Below are 17,899 nucleotides of genomic sequence, written 5' to 3'. Positions count from 1 at the left end.
AGGAAATCCATATGCACTACAAATCAATGGGGGAAATTTATGGCTGCCACCTGGGGTTTGAAGATTGCAAGTGACTAGCGATCACACAAAAGACTCAATGCTTTGATTGATTTGATCTGCATCAATTCAGTTTATCTTTGTACAAAATGTTATATCAATGCCTCATCTGGCTTTGTCAAGACCGTACATGTGCTTTTGCCGCCTGACTATCTTTTTGCAAATGTACTACTTGTCACGTGAGCCCTCTACCCCTCCATCTACTTTATGTCTAGAATAATACCCAGTCTATCTACTGTACTTCATTGAGAATAATATTGTTTTGTTTTTTTTGAATTAAAAGCAATTACAAATTGCGATGTGGGGTCATGTAATACACTAGTACAAATAAAAAAACTATTATACTGTATAGTCATTTGCTGGTACTTAAAAAGAAAAAAAAATCAACGTGATATGTAATCTCTAATATTCAAAATCTTCAAGCATTGTTAAACCCTTTAAAAAAAATGCTGAGCACACACAAAATGTACAGTACCTGTACGTATATGAGTTAATGTTGCAGAAAGCAATTCAATGATACTATCATTCGGGGTTGACTGAACCGAAACAGCTGGATCCATACGTTAGCAATACAAAATGGCAGTTTCAAAGTTTATATAGCGAACTAATGCAAACACTATCTATTCAGTTCCACTGTCAATCACAAAGCCAACACAGCTTCTGATAGACCTGTACGTAATTGGGTTAGTGAGCTGTTTGTTTTGTGAAAGACTACAATTCAGTAAATATCATACATACTGTAGACAGCATTTTATCATTTTCATTTATAATTTTCTTTTTTACCTTGTCAATCACAAATCCAACATGGAATTTGCACCTACTACAACAACATCATTTTGCCTCCTTTCCAATTTAGCCCTGCAGACAGCTCCTTTGAAGTTTTGGTTGCTTTTTTTTGGGGCGTGATTACACACAGCAGTAAACGTTCTTTGACTCAATTAAAAGAGAGCCGCAATACAACAAGTATCAAACATACTGCACCAGATGTGTCACACTCAATCACAAAGAGGGCCAAAATTCAAAGGACACAATAGGTTGCGGGTTCAACAGGATTAACTGAAGTTTGTGGAGCACAAATTTGAGTCAAAACAAACAGTATACATCGTTCCAAAATATATCAACTTTAACTGGAATTAAACAAATAATAATAAACCATTTGCTTCCTTACATATTTCAAAGAATGCTGTACATGGACAGCTTTGGAGGCATTAAAAACATTTTAAAAGTGCATGGGCCAATTGTAATCATTTAATGGAACATGTTTGTCCAAATCCGCAAAAGAAAATTCCCATGACAATATTTTTTTGCTAAAGAGTATATTTTTTTTGCTACTCAAATCTTTTTAAACACTCAAACTTGAACTTTTTAAAAGACACTATATAAGCACATTGTAAACCTATACCAAATAAAAAAAAATGAATGAATGAATGAGATGTGTCTGTGTACAGTACTGTACATGCACGTGACTAAGAGGTGGGGCTTGGTGGGGTGCCATGTGACATCAGCAATTATGCAGAAGTGTCTAGGTAAGAGCTGCATCTGAGAAAACAGCATGTATATGCTTAATAAACTTTGTTAAACAAACAACTGAAAAAAAGTGCATTGGCGAATGTGGCTCTCTTGTCCCACATGCAAATTAAAGTATACAGTATACTGCAAAGACTTATTAAAAACACAATTGCTTTTGAAAATCGCAATGGTGCAGGGCTGCAACTGAACATTTCAGGACAAATTTACAAACTACAGATAAATATAAAGCAATATAACGTGTAATACAATAATACTGATCAACAATGTAAATGAGCAACTGATGAAGACCGTGACAGAGCTACACAATGAATAATGGCATAACAGAGATGTGCAAAATGGCACAGTGCCAGTATGAGCATCAGACATGTTTTGATTTCCACACGCTGCTGGCTGTGTTTATCACCGTGACAGTACCACTACCACTGGGAGCATAGAGCTGGTAACCACAAAAAGATAAAGCTAGCAGCAGGGTTGTATTGGATATTTAAAATTAATTAATTGGATTGGACAGAATGTTTTTAACATCATACACCAACAGGGAGTTAACACTTGGGGATACAGGTGACAGACAGAAACCAAAACTAAAATGCTACGGTCAAGCAGCACGGTGAGCTACAAATATAAGAAAGTGCAAGAGCTTTGACAAACTACACAGTGAAGTAAACTGTGGAAACATTTTCATGTCAATATATATATGAAGGCAGAGTGCAGACTTTGAAAATTTGAAATTTTAGATCAAGCAGGCTCCACAAACAACCTGCATTAGACATACATGGCACCCATGACTTCATTTTAGGGAGACAAGGCAAGCAATTGAATCTGCTGTTAATGTATGTGTACACAAAAATATGTTTAATTTGATGGTCCTTTTTGTGTGTATTTCAGGGTGTATCACTCGAAGTACGTATGTAAATTGATAAAGTAACATAAATAATATATAAACGATTTAACCATCTGACAATCAAGCACCACCTATACAGTGTAGGTGCATATACAGCACAATTCAGTCAAATCAAATTTATTAAATTTTGAAGCATTGGACCTTTCTCAAGAGTATTGTTTAATAGGTCCAGTGAAAATTACACATGTGGATTGTGTTGAAAAACACATAAATCCACAGTTCATATCGCAAAAAAAAAAGGCTGACACCAGCACTCAACATTTCCATCGACCATACTTGCAATTACTGCTCGGAGGATGAAATAAATGTTTCTTTTAAGACAGCAGTTGATCTTTCTCTCCACAGTGGCTGTCTAGGTTCTCAATTGAAATGCCTGTAGGGGGTTAGTGTGATTCCTCAACATTGAAGTGAAAAAACATGACATGCCTTTAAGGCATAATTACCCAATGCCAGCCACTATTACGGCGAATCCTCTACAATCACATATGATACCTCAGAGAAATGAATCAAAGATACCCCCAGTAGAGCAAACAGCCACATGCACATTAAATCACACCTATACAAACTTTTCATTCACTGGATCCATAAGCTCGAAACGTTTTCTCTCTTACTCCACCAGTTAGAAAACTGGAAGGGTTCGACACAGCAATTCACTTGTTTGGCACAGTTTTCAAGTAGGATGCCCTTCCTTCCCCCAGTTTACAAATATTTTCTAGACAGTTTGTTTTCCTTGAGTTGCAAGCAAAAACAAGCAACGGTACAAATGAGCACATTTTTGTTTTGAGGGCAAAAAGTAACAAAATCTTCTATCTACGTATACAGTACATAAAGTAACAGACACAAATGTGGTGCTGCTGAAGTATGAGCAATGGACAGTGGCACAAAGTATCATAGAAAAAGGTTTCACACTGACATAAGCATGGCAGGCAAGGGCAGGATAGGAGAAAAGAAGCGGAAGACAGTGAAAGGCATTAACAGATGAACAGAGGCGGGTTAGAATGTTCCAGCTTAGAAGACGACATTTGAGGAATAATCACATGAGAGGATGGAGACAGCTGGTGAAACTGAGGCCGAGTTGACCGAGTTGAACAGAAGTGAGAAGATAAGTAGAAAGTGGAGAAATGTAAAACAGTGTCAAACTGAGATAAGAGGGGAGAGATTATACTGGGCAGAGTATGAAAGCGGGAGCAAGATTAAACTGCAAGGATAGGTTCGGATTCGAAAAAGCGCAAACGGTAAAAAAAATAAATAAATAAAAATCAAAAATCTAAAGGCAATGCTGGTATAGTATTATGAAACTACAGAGTTGTATTTTTTTATATCTATCATTCTTCATCTACTATAAAACACATAGTTTACTGTATTTGCATAGATGTAGCAGATTTTTCTGTTGGCATTTGGTAGACCTGGGATGTCCTACTATCACAGGAGGAGAATGAAATTATGGGAAATATTTCAGCTCTGTGCATTTTGGACGTGATATGCTTTTATTCCTCTCATTGCTGAACATATTCACAAGCAAAAGAGCACCATCACAATATGATGCATCCAACCTTGTTTTTTTTTCTCACTTGACTGGTTAAAGAATAAACTGTACGGCATTACTTTAGGATTTCATGATTTGATTTGAAGATCTCAGTAATTAGTAAATATTACATTTAATATGCCATAATTGGATTTTTGATAATACCATTGCTCAATTATTAGCACAAGGATTAGGACATAACGATATACAGTATTCTTACGCAATTGTGGTTGCCCATTGTGCATCATTCATAACCACAAAATATGTATATATATTCCGCATTGTGCGTACGCTGGTCGCTTTGGACTTGCACAAGTATCGATCACAGATGTTCACAAAATTCAATTCACAAAATGGCACGGGTAACATTTTTCTCACGCAGTTCAACATGTTTGTCGCAGGGATGTGCCTTGTACCAAGAAAAAAGAAAGGCCACTACAAAACATGCAGTTCAGCTGTAATGGGATTTGAGGCCAAAAACAAGTCAGTATCTGATGTGACCACCGTTTGCCTCGTGCTGAGTCGGTGCAACACATCTTCGCAAGAAGTTGACCAGTTAAGCCGTTCCTCTACCATCACCACATGCTGCAGCATGATAACGCATGGCCTCATGTTACAAGGACCTGGACACAGTTCTTGGAAAATGAAAATGTGTTTGGGATGTGGTGGATGAGCCCGTACAACAGCTCGTTTCAGTTCCTGTCAATACACAGCAACTTCAGTCAGCTATTGAAGACAAGTGGACTGACATTCCACAGTACATATACATACACAACCACCACATTTTGGAGTGGAGTTTTATTGTGGGCACCCAAAGGCTCATCTGTGCAATAAATGTGTTGCACTAAATGAGGCAAATGGTGATCAGACCTGATACTGTCCACTTCACCCTGCCATTATCCACAACAGATTTGCCACATTTGATAGTTGCAGCCCAAGGTGCACCTATGCAATGAGCATGCTGTCTAACCTGCATCCTGATACGAATGCCACACATGAGTTGGATTGACTAGCTTGGCAAAAGAATTGTGCTTACCAATACAGACCGAGACAGATTTGGCAATAGTATTTCAGAGAAACAGGCATTTTTTGTTCACAGAAAAAGTCTTTAATCTTTGAGTTCAGTGAAAACAAAAGTGCTGCACTTTGGTTCAGTGTATGACTACAAAAGGAAACACACTTGGATATTCTTTTACATTAATTTTCTTGGATTAAAAAATAATGACTCAATGTTTATACTGGCTAAGACTGTTTCCATTAGGTGCTTCCATCAAAGCAGGCAAGAGTTTCTTTTTGCCTCACACTTTCACTAGAAATAGAGAAACATTAAGAGAATTTTGCTAAAAGCCTGGCTGACATTAATGTGCACACATTTATTTCTTTTGAAAATAATAAATATTACATATATGAAATTATATTTGATCTAGTACAATGCTGACATTGAAGGAGAAATGTTTTATAATGCAGTGTAATTAATTAGAACAATTTCCAGGTTCCCTAACAAAGTACCTGTGACATGCTACAGTCGAAATAAAAATGATTGTGCACTTTCCACCTACGATAAAATGCTTTTAAAATCAGCCAGCCTGTTTTTTCTTAGGGAGAATGGATTTTTTCAGAATGGACCTATATAATACTACAATTCCACTTTGTTTTTCCTGATGCAATGAACAAACATGGAAGTAAAACTGAAATAACTACACATGTATTTTATCGAAATGAAACCGCCTTGCATTCATGTATTTTTCGGTTGTCATTACATTACAAACGCTCTATCCATAAAATGTATTAATAAGGTATCTTTGACCATTATTGGATAGAACCACCAAAGAATCGCTTCATATTTCAGTCTTTACAAAATGCTAACTCCACAAATGGCAAAAATACAACACAAATGTCAATCTTGTAAATTCACTGTAAACCGTGTTGTTTTCTCATATGGGCCAGGAGTCCTTTGGTAACACTTTCAAGCTTTCCATGTAGTCAGTCACACAATCTGGGAGCCTGTGGCTTTGAAGGTGAATCAGGTGAATGTTGCAGCATCTCAAAGGAGAGATATTTATTGCAACTGTAAGGTCGAGAAACCATGAGGAACATTCAATTTGTGGATCAGCTTTTCCTTAAAAGGGTTTTGGGTTACCGAGGTGTTGGCATCAGTATTGCTGACTGAATGTGAGTATGTATTTCAAAGCTCAGTGGGATGTCATACAGTCATTTCCTTCTTAGAGGGAGCACAATAGTGTGGTCTGTCAGTTGTATTTACATTCCCTTTTGACAATGCCTTCAATCCATCCGATGTCACTCTGCTCACTGTCTCCTCATCACCTATCTATTCATCTCTCCTCTTCAATGACTCCAGTTGTACTCCGCCTCTGTCTCCTCTCCTGCACTCTGATGTCACAAATTCAGATAGGAGGTTTCCTGATAGCACACAGCCTTTGACACTGCACCCTTGTTTTAAGGAGTGTGATCAGAGAATGAGATGAATACTAGGTAGGGGAGTTGCCTATACTTGTATTTGAACGGCAACAGGGGGACACACAGTGGAGAGAAAAAAAACGGACATCTAGGTTAAAAAAATAACACGCATGAATGGTTTTGCAAAGGCTCGTGTCGTGTTGCTGGCTTGTGTAATTCCTGTGACTACAAGCCAACTGTGCCAGTCACAGAATTGCTGTGTCTTTTTTTGTGATATATTTTTATTGCTCTTTGTGGCCAGACGACTTAGCATTCACTATTCTTCTCCTTCAGAAAGGGGGGAAACTGTTCCGATATGGATTTTAATTCCTGTATTCAGTAATACGTTAAACATGTCAAAATGTACCTTAATTCTGGATGCAAAATCACAGCTATCTTAATTGGATAGCCTCAGCTCGGCTAAATAATAGACATAAAAAATAGATATAAATCATCAATGTTTAAAACGATTCGTGTTAAAATTGAAAACATTAAAACGTTGTCACATATATGGACTTTATCCTGAATCAAAAATGTACACACATCCATATTGATCAATGCTGTTACCATATTAGACAAGTGCGGTTTGGAATGTTTTGATTTTCTTCTTCACACTGTTCTTTTTATTATATTGGCGCACGTTAAGCGTGGTCGGATAATGTGTTTACTTTTGTGCGGTTTGCCCGAACATATGGCTCACAGTTAAGCTGGCAAAAAAGCATTGTCATGATTCACATTATTTGATCTGAACATTGCATTATAAATCATAATGGAACTTAATTGTCCAAAGTCTGATCTTACATGTTTTTCTGTTTTATAAAGATAATGTGGAAACTGAAAAACATATGACAAGGGGAACATATTCATACAATTTTGATACACTAGTGCATTTACTAAGTAATGTTGTCCCAAAACAGAAGTTTTAAAACTAGACATTTTCTTTTAAAGAATTGTTTAGGTTTGCAGCTGTATAAATATTATGAAAAGCAATTTCATGAGTGGGCACAATTTCAACATGGCTCACTTGTGTTCTGTCATCTAAACATGGATAAAATATACATGCATGTAATTGAGTTTCAAGACAAGGCAAATGGAGGTCATTTTTTTAGTGCTCATATAGAACAGGTCACTTTTGGGTGAATCACTTGGTGTGTAATCCAATTAAAAATAAATAAATTCATGTGCTTAAAACTAAGTAAAACTAAAGTAGGTTTGTATTTACTTATTTTAAACAAATCTGGTCAATTCTTATTAAAACATATTTTTAAAAATGATAAACGCATGAATTATGCCCCTTCAAAGTTCTTCACAAAACGTTATCTATAGATAACGTCAAGTGAAGTAAATAGAAAATAGCCATTATATTGCAACATTGTGAATTAATTAGCAATTAAGGCGCAATCGCTAGAGAGAAACGGGCGTCTTTATCTCAGACCGCAGACGGCGAATGCCCAAAGCGGCACTCACGGCACATTATATTTCAATGTGCGGGGTTTTCAAAAGCTCAAACTCTGACTGCAAGCGATCTTATATCACAACTCGCCAACAGTGCCAATCATTCTGTCATTATAGTCAATATTGGCCATAGCCACTGACACCCCCCCCCCTCCCAAAAAATATCTGACCCAAACAAAACCACACAGTCTGTAAACTTGTCAACGCGAAAATAAAAAGGTAAACATTTAATTTAAAAAAAAAAAAATTACCTTGAGTAAGTCACTTCTCCCTTTGATGCATTCTGTCACTGGACACCAAGCAATCCTAAAAGCACGGGAACAAAAAGTGTGCCATTAAGTCCTTCGCTCGGTCAACAAAATTCACTAATGTATAAATTGTTGATATTGAGATTTGTAAAAATCCCAACATGTCAGGAATGTCCGTTGATTCCGTTTGTTTTCTCAGTGCGTAGAAAGATAAGAAAAATAACGAATTATGTTGTTTTCCTTTTCTGCTCCTCAATCAAATATCCATCTTCTTTAATTTACAGAGAAATAACCAGCAAGTTGTATTTCCTGTGAGTTTTTCCACATTTCATGTCCAAATCGAGCCTGTGAACAGTTTTTACAGTATTCCAAGTGATTGTGTGGGTTTGGCGGAGCAGTAAATGAGAGGCGGACTTGCGCGCATCCCCAGACCCAGCGCGGAACCCTTTGCAGCTCTCTGACTGCTTGCAGCAACAGCCGCATTCCTTGTTTGGAAATCCCGTCCCCGGTGCCGTCAAAGCAATTGAATTACACCAAAATGACTTCCAGTTGACTCTTTCAAAATAAAAAATATCTAATTATTCCCCAGGGAAAGCTTTTACTTTGAAGCCAAAAAAGAAAAATTTCCTGTCGAAAGAATTGCAAGGGTGGGTGGGTCGACCTCGTATTGGAAAACTCAACCAGCAGCCCCATCTTCTGGAGTCAAAGAGCATTAATTATAATACAGCTCATGCATTCAAAGTATAAAATATATTTTTCAATATTTTCTAGTCAGCGTTTCTGATTACGAAATCAGTAAAAATCAACAAATGATAAGTGTGTCTGTGAGTATTAAACTCTGGCAGAGCAAGCAGTGTGTGTGTTCTTTATTCCAGCAATTTATAATGAGGTATTATTAGATATAGAGTGGATGACTGACTGTCTGTGTGCCTCCTACCATGTTGAATTTGTGCAGACAGAAAAGTGATTGAATAAATGTGACAGCCCGGGTCCCAGTGGTTTGTAATGCAGCTAAAACGGTGGCTATATTTTGTCAACTGGAATACTTCTGTGTGCTCATTCATTTTTGTTCAGATGATTTTGGATACATTTTAATGTTAGTCTGAATTTTAAAGTATGTTATATATTTCTGTTTAGTACAGTATTTTATCCATATTTCGGTGGTTAGAAATTCAGGTAAATGTGTGTGTGTGTGTGTGTGTGTGTGTGTGTGTGTGTGTGTGTGTGTGTGTGTGTGTGTGTGTGTGTGTGTGTGCGTGCGTGCGTGCGTGCGTGCGTGCGTGCGTGCGTGCGGTATTTTTCAACTAAAATGGAGTAGATCAAATTCAACAACTCTTCTCAACAAGGAACACATATGTATAAATATATGTATACATATACAAGAAATTTTCAACAAAAATGGAGTAGATTAAATTCAGCAACTCTTCTCCACAAGTTTACATATACTTATACATACATATACACACATATACATCCACATCCTCATACACATAAGTTCATTTGACCAACGATCCCACGCCCACATTTGGGCCATTGAGTGCCAGCTGTTGGCATGCTTCATTCTGGCATTCTTGCACACCCTAATGATTCGGTCAGATGGCTGGTGCAAAAATTCACAGACAGAATGGCTGTCAAGGATTTGAGGTTGCTCATCAGCTAGTGTTAGTAGGTGCCTTTTCAGATGGGGGCCGTACAGCACATGTGCTTTTATGTTTAAGAATAGACTCGCATACCAAGCAACCCATCTCGTTTTTAGGAAAATATTTGAAGTCTCGACCAGTTCAACTCTTAATTTGAGATGTTAGTTTCTATCCCTTTAGCGTCCCTTCCCAACTGACTTCAGGCGAGAATTGGGATAACCCTTTTAGTGTGAGCACTTTAGGGAGACAAACATTTTCATTCTCCGCCTCCAAAATTGAGGGAAACCCACACTAACACTCTCCCCGCCCTTCTTGTGAAGCAGAAGGGAGGAGGGAAAGGAAAATTCAAGATACTGTATTCGGTTATATTGGAAAAGACCCTGCTGAGCACATTTTGTGTTGCATGCCGCAACAATGCAAGGAGAAATGTCAAATAGAAAACAGCCACACAAAGGTTACAAAGTGAAATGATACAATCGGGGGAGTACCAAAAGGTAAGATAAGGAAAGGAAGAATTGGCTTGACTTGAATAACATCAGCAACAGCACAAGTAGCATGCAAAGCGGTGTTCAGTTTATTAATTCAACAGCATCCAGAAAGAAGTCTTTGCAAAGTCTGGTACTTCTTGTCTAGATGCTGCATAGCTTTCTGCCTTATGGGGAAGGACCACAATCTGTTTGGTGCAAGTTATCTATCAGGAGATAGGATAACCTTTGAAAATATCCGCGGGCGCAACGTAAATGTTCATATTAGTCTCGACAGCCCATTCTTCCCAAATGTTTGTTGTATGTATATATATGTATATATATATATATATGTATGTACATATATATATATTTATATATATATATATATATATATTTATATACATATACATACAGAGAAATAACCAGCAAGTTGTATTTCCTGGGATTTTTTCCACATTTCATGTATATATACACACATATGTATATATATACACACATATGTGTATATATATATATATATATATATATATATATATATATATGTACACAAATACATATACTAATATATACTTAGATTCACATAAAAAAGGGTGGTTTTCAAGAGGCGCATTAGCACCTTGCTTCTGACTTAAAGCTGAGTCTTTTTGTTTGTTAACACTATTAGGCCAATAAGTCTTGGCAAGCTTTGGGCTTGACAACCAGGCTGTCCCCCTGAGGAACTTCTGGATCTCAATTTGACCTAGCATGCCCCAGAATGGCCTTGGCAAGGGCCATTTGTTTGACGTCTGGCTGTTTTCCTGATCGGCCCTGTCAAGGCCCTTTAAGTCCTAGACAGGCACAGAATGGCCTCAAGGTACCCATGTTCTGGCCCACCTCAACAAACCTGCACTGTGGACAAAAACCGTATTTTTATGTCTTGCCTTCAAACAGGCGCAGGTGCTGGCATCATTTGACAAATGACAAGTTGATAATCAGCGTATATAAAACAATAATGCAAAATCCTACAAAAAAACACAAACCTTGGTTATGTTGATGGTATTGTCGCCAGGACAGACCAAGTGGGACTGTTGTGTTTTGTCTTGTGCTGTTGAAAATAAGGAAAGTGATTAGGATGCTTTGAATCCTGAATTTTGTTTCAAATAAGGACGGCTTTCTTTTCTACAAAGTAGATCGTACCTTTGTTGAAGACGCTGGATAGCACCATTTAGGTGCAACAGGATTTTAGAAGAGCGCTAGAAAAATTGGCACAATGGGATCTATAGTCTTAGAAGAGCTCTAGAGAAATTGGCACAATGGGATTTATAGTCTTTCAAAGAACATTTTCGGTGGCTATCTAAAACAAGTGACTAAACTGCATAGCAAAGGGAATGAGTGAGTGATTGAATAGTTTCCGTATTAGTCACATGAAGACTCAAGATAAGCAATCTGTTGCTGAGATATCTAAGAAAACACAACCCACGGTGTTATTCTGCAGCAATGTCCCAACCTTTCAAATGTTTCATATGTTAGTTTGGCTTGGGCTTAAAATGTTTTTCAACAGTTCCTTTTACATGCAGATAAAGCCTGAACATCCATTGGACGAGTCTTCCCTGCCCACTGAAAGAGGAGGGAGAGCTGACCATGACGCCTTCTCGATCTTTTGTTGCTTGTTCACAGGCGAGTGTGAAACGATTGGGATGAAAACAGCACCTCCAATTATGAGACTATGGTACTCAGTGGATGGGGATATCTTCCTGCCCCAGCCGAGAACACAAGAATGGAGTGGGAGAGCCATCTGTGATGTAGACTCTGTATAGGTCCATGTTCCCACTCTCACCTATGTTCGTGAGCTGTAGGCCATGAGAAGAGATCTTGGAAGCAAGCTGCCAAAAGGAATTTCCTCCGCTAGGAGTCTTGCATAGGCTTTTCCTTAGACAAAGGATGAGATGCTCCATTATCCAGGAGGGACTCAGAATAGAGCTGGTGCCCCTTCCCATCGAGAGGTGCCAGATAAGATCGCTGGGGCATTTGGTTAGGATGCCTCCAACCTCATGTTTTATGCCAATGTATTGTACAGATTTCTACCCCAGAGTACCGTATTTTCCGCACTATAAGGCGCACTGGATTATAAGCGCACCTTCAATGAATGGCCCGTTTTAAAACTTTGTTCATACATAAGGCACACCGGATTACAAAGCGCATAGAATAAATAACTCAACGTTGCTCAAACGTTAATGCAATCACAATATAGCAACACTCGAAATAGTGAAAACAATAACAATATATCAATAACTCAACGTTGCTCAAACGTTAATATCACACAACACACAAAATAAACACGTAAAGCTTACTTCAATAAGTTAGTCCTCATCCACAAATCCATATTGGTCCATAGATAAGGTGCACCGGATTATAAGGCGCACTGTCGGCTTTTGGAAAATTTGAGGTTTTTAGGTGCGCCTTATAGTGCAGAAAATACGGTACATATACAGGTCGACTCAAGACACACCGAAGAGACTACGTCTCCCAGCTGGCCAAGGAATGCCTGAGGAGAGTTGGACTAAGTGGCTGGGGAGAGGAAGTCTTCCCTGCTGAAGCTGCAGACTTGGTAACTCAAAGTAGAATAAGCAGAAGAAAATGCATGCATTGAGAGATACTTTGAACTGATGCTTTGAGTTAATAAAACTTCAGTTAAAATGTGCAGTGACTGTGTGTTTAGCAAATAAAGTAAAGCTGAGCTTCTGAAATTTGGCAATCACTCACTTACATGCACCAGTGAAACGAGGATTCCGTATTGTTATACATTCACAAACAGGGGAGTTCATGCAAATAGGGTACATTTTTGAAGTTATCGTGCTTTATAGCCTATTATGCTAATATCTTGTCTAAAATTCCCTGGCGAAAGAGGGGACTTGTAAGTGTGTGAGTGTTTAAGCCGTGCTCAGTGGTCCGCCTGCTGAATGGAGCAGGGATTTTGATGCCTTGCCAAACTCATTATTTTTAAACACATCTCGATTGTGTGAATGTCTTTCAGAAGCAAACAGTTTTTCAGATAGTAGAGCTATTCATCAAATAGATAAATAAAATAGATAAATAAAATAAAATAGTAAGAAAGGGTGTATGGGCAAAAACAACATATATGCCTCAGGGAATTTATTACCATCCTTTCTCTGAGTCAGAGTCTCAAGTGGTTTCCTCGCCAACACGGTGAGGTGAGGACCACCTTACGGATATGAACTAGCAAAACGGAGAATAACTCCACAGCACATCCTGTTACTGGGTCAAGCCGAGTGCACTGCTGTGACTGCAATTTTTGACTCTATTTTCATTTTTGGACAGTTCAAATAATAATGATTTGAAGGCAGCGGGAGCCTAAATTGCACGGAAATGTGTTTCAAGTTCGCTGCTATATGAAAAATGAACAGTGAAAATCGACACTGACAAACATTCAGTGGAAAGCTTTCCCTGTGGTTCTGTGTGTTTAGATTTAAAAGAAAGAAAGAAAAAAAGACTGTTCTACCACCTCCCGACGTACAGTACTTCTTTGGATTCTTAAAAGGGGCCATGTTTTGTTTTATTAAACCATTTCAATTTAGCCTTTTTTAAAAAAACAAAATGATAATAAATATAATTTATAGATAAATTGATCATTGATTCTCTGAAAAAAAATATTTCCAGTTCTCTGATATTTGTATTTGAGTGATGTCTTGCTATTTTATTGCTGCCTTAGCAAAGCGCTACCACGATTGCACAACTCCAGAAGCAAGACTCAAATTATAACATTAAGCTCCAATGCAGTCAGTCAGACAGGCTTTTCTTGTCTTTGCACTAACATTGTGGTGATCATCTTAGAAAATATAAATTCCTGATTTGTGTCGATTCACATTGCTGTTGCTAAGAGATAGGCAGGCAAAAATATCAAAATTGTATGAAGTCTCTGGCACCACGATAGGATAGGACTGAGAATATGCAGAGGCATAAAGTTTGCACTGTCAGGGTGAGCAAAGGAGAGGATGGTAGAGAAAGTTTATAAGGCGTAGTTTAGGCGGAAATGCATGAGAGAAGAGGGAATCTTTGGTGGCCAGCTGCAAGAGGGAAGATAGCGCAGAAAGGCTTTTAATTCTCAATCCCTACAGAGCCTTTGAAAATTACCAATCTTCTTATCACAGGCGCAGGGCTGCTTATGCAAATTGTTGTGGAGTGGAACATTTAAACGGAAAATTACTCGACAGCATTTTTCCCCCCTCTTGCCTCTTCCCTCTCCCTCTCTCCTCCACACAAAAAGCCTGTTTTGAGTCAAAGATAAGAAGATGAATTGCTCTCTCCGTGCTTTGAAGCGCATCAGGATTTAAAGACTCCAGCCTCAGCTCTGGTCTAATGCTCATGCTGTTGTTGCCTTTGTCGAAGAAAACAGGCATGGGGAAAAATGCAGAAAAAGAATTTCAAAACAACATGCATTCTTTCCTCCGATACATGCCTGGGGAGACAGGGAGCAAGGATTAACATTTACTTTAATCTTTTGTTTAACAGTTGGAATTTACTTTGCAAACATTAGAAGCCAGAATATGAGGATAAAGACTTTGAGACGCATTTGAAATAAAAACTCTTAACTATTGGAATTATAGCTATGACACAGCAAACAAATTAAACATTGACCACTTTATTATTTTTTAATTATTCTAAACATTTTATTCTCTTTCCATCAAAGGGACAGAGCTGCAATGGATTTTGCAGATTCACGTACATACTGATCTACATTTACTCTCACATGAAGATGAAAGACTACTTTCTGCTCTCTATGCCCAGAGTAATTGATTAGTATGAACTTGAGAGGTTTATGATCAGAATAATGCAGTTGAACTTAAATAAACCTCGAAATGCTGGCAGGAGAAACGTGCAGTGGAACTTTAACTCTCAAATCCTCAATTGCTTTACTGATCGCTGTGACATGGAGGAATTGCTACCGCTCTGTCAGCCAGGTTCGCTGGCTCGTCAAGGTCCTTCAGTCATCCATGTGATAACACGCTCCCTAAAAGCATCACAAACTTCAAACATGACGGCGGAGTCGTCAATCACTATACTACTAATCTGGATTTCCTTTTCGTGACCGAGATTGGCAATGGCAGGAGGAATTCACATATCTAGACTGTTCGTTTTGGAAGGCTGTACCTGTCGAGTCTTGGTGTGGTCTAGAAAAGTCAATCCGCTTTTTAGTTAGTTGGTGAGTGTCAGCACTTTCAGATCTGGCACGCATGTTTTTTGCCCCTAGGAATCAAAGATGGCAGTCATCAGATGTATATATTTAAGGAAATTGTACATGTGACCATGCAAACACAACCCAGATATTTTTTTCTCGTATGACAGTTGTATCTGTTCAATTCTGATGTTTTATAATCCGACCCGGGTCACTTTAAATCAGGGGTGTCAAACTCTTCTTTGTCATGGCCCGCATAGTTTCCTTTAGAGGGCCATTACGTATGACTGCATAGGGTACACAACAAACTGATGAATAACTAGGAGTTTTTAAATCAGACACTAGTAAAAATTGTTTAAATTAAAAAAAAAAGATGGTAATAAAAATTGCTAGAAATGTCTATATTTTTTAAAAGTGGAGACAATTTAGTATTGACAACAGTCGATGCAGAATTTATATTTGCGTGCCAAATATAATTACACTGCGGTCCAAATATGGCCCGCGGGGCAAAGTTTAACACCACTGCTTTAAGTGATATAACCATCTCTTTAGCAGTCAATAATTGTATAACATATTGATTGTTTGACACTGCCACAATTAGATGATTGCCACTGAATGGAGCGAAAGGCAGAGTAGGGAAATTTGTGACTTTCTGGCCCAGTAAAGCAGTGCTTTGGAGCGACTGCCGTTAATCCATGTCTGAACAAATGTGATGATAAGCCCTCTGTCTGAACTGCAATCCTTTTGGTGAAAGCTTTTGGGAAGAAACTTGCTTCATGCAAATTCTAAACCCCATTAGTTTTGAGTGACTAGCCTGTTCCATTGAGATTAATGGGCAACTGACTACCTGATTTAATAGGGTTATTCGACATCTTCAAGGGACAAATAAACAAGGAAATTAATGCAAAGCATTTGTCACTGACAGTCAAGCTCAGCCTGCGAGAAGTTTCTTTGTCCTCCTGGGGTTTGTGACTGATTGGAATAAAAATATTGTGATTTTCACTTACTACATGTAATATATTGTAAATGAAAATCCCCTTTCCTTTGATCAATCCACAACCATCATTGCTTGGGGGATTATTAGTTGGATGGAAGAGACCTTATCACAATATGGGAGGCAACGTCGGTGTTTTATGATTGTAGCCTTTTGTTGAGAAATGACTGGCAAAAAGCTCTTAGTACCCTTTCTGACCTAAAATCCTTCCAAGGCAAAATGTCCTCCCTCACGTCACTACAAACCAAAAGTACTGGCCAGATCCCTGCTGTGAGCACTTTTCTCTCAGAAAAGGTAAAGATTACTTAAGCACAAGTTTTATTTTTTTTGTGTGCCACTCTGCACTACATAGTTGAAGAAAGCACAATTAAGGTGCAATATTTGAAAAATAGCAACATCTTGCAGCCACACATGAACTGTCCCCCTAAAAACATATTGAACATACACTGATATATCACTCAGAGTTGTTAAATGAAAAAACTGATTAAGAAAATAAGTAACAGTAGGTCACAGACCATGAAACTTTATTTACTAATTTCCCTAAATTTAACTAATCAATCATTAGGATTATCCAGTTACATACAACAAATATCTTATCGTTCCCTGATGGAGTTAATGTTTGTGATGTGTGGCCATATTTTGCAAGATAGCAAGCTCCACAGATCTTAATGAACAATTTAAAGAACTTTTACTACACATTCATTTGAGAAATTGTGTTGTAGAACTGGGTTCATCTCATCTATCAAGTCAAGAGTTCTGTTAAGTATAGCATCTGCTCATGAATAAATTGTGGCTTTGCATCCTGTGCACAGAGTGCCTTTTCTTGTCAACACAGAGCAAGGAGTCTTAAAATTTAATGACTTTTAAAAGATTTAAAGTTATGTTTGACCATAAAAAAATTAGAAAATGAAAATAAGTATAGATTATTGTTATTTTTAGATAAATACGTGATACAGAAGTTAGAAGTAATCACTGAGAAGTAATAATTTACTGTTGTTATATTTTACCGCTGTCTTTATTGTTTGCTGTTTAGATTTTTTGCAGTCATTGTAGTGCTTTAGTCCCTTATTTGGAGTAGATAATGAAGAATAAGATTATTCAGTTCAGACTGCATCTCAGATAGGCTGACTTGTTACTCAGATTCGCTTTTATTTAGCTCCGGGGTTCACATTTTCAATGTGAATATTCACAGTTACGTTCTGTCTCCCTCTGTGCCCTGCTTATATGGTTTGTGTTCCCCAGTCTCCTTGGGGAACGATGGTGGGGGGAGCCTGCTCTGTAAAAGTGTGACCTATGAAAACAGTTGTTTGTATGATATTTAAGCAGGCTGTGTAAAACTGTTGTGACTTAGATGAAGGTCACATTAAAAGATTAATTTATGCAGTAACCCGAGAAACTATGAATGGTTCACATGCTTTCACTTGAAACTGTTTTAGACCAGTATCAGATGAT

The 17,899-nt window shown here is 37.9% G+C and overlaps 1 protein-coding gene across 5 annotated transcripts in view; it reads right to left on the bottom strand.

The window, feature by feature from the left end:
* adgrb1a (adhesion G protein-coupled receptor B1a) overlaps positions 1 to 8,639 on the bottom strand; it is a 73,004-nt gene extending 64,365 nt beyond the window's left edge. For 3 of the 5 annotated variants that reach the window (XM_088387317.1, XM_088387319.1, XM_088387320.1), the window contains exon 1: positions 8,177 to 8,639. The gene's annotated coding sequence lies outside the window, so the exon portion shown is untranslated. The remainder of the gene's footprint in view (positions 1 to 8,176) is intronic. The other 2 variants (XM_088387321.1, XM_088387318.1) reach the window with 1 other exon arrangement.
* Between the last annotated feature and the right edge of the window lie 9,260 nt (positions 8,640 to 17,899).

This window comes from Syngnathus floridae, chromosome 10 (assembly GCF_059516105.1).
Source record: "Syngnathus floridae isolate MCC-2025c chromosome 10, RoL_Sflo_1.0, whole genome shotgun sequence".
Taxonomy (NCBI): Eukaryota; Metazoa; Chordata; class Actinopteri; order Syngnathiformes; family Syngnathidae; genus Syngnathus; species Syngnathus floridae.
This window is presented reverse-complemented; position numbering and strand designations above follow the sequence as displayed.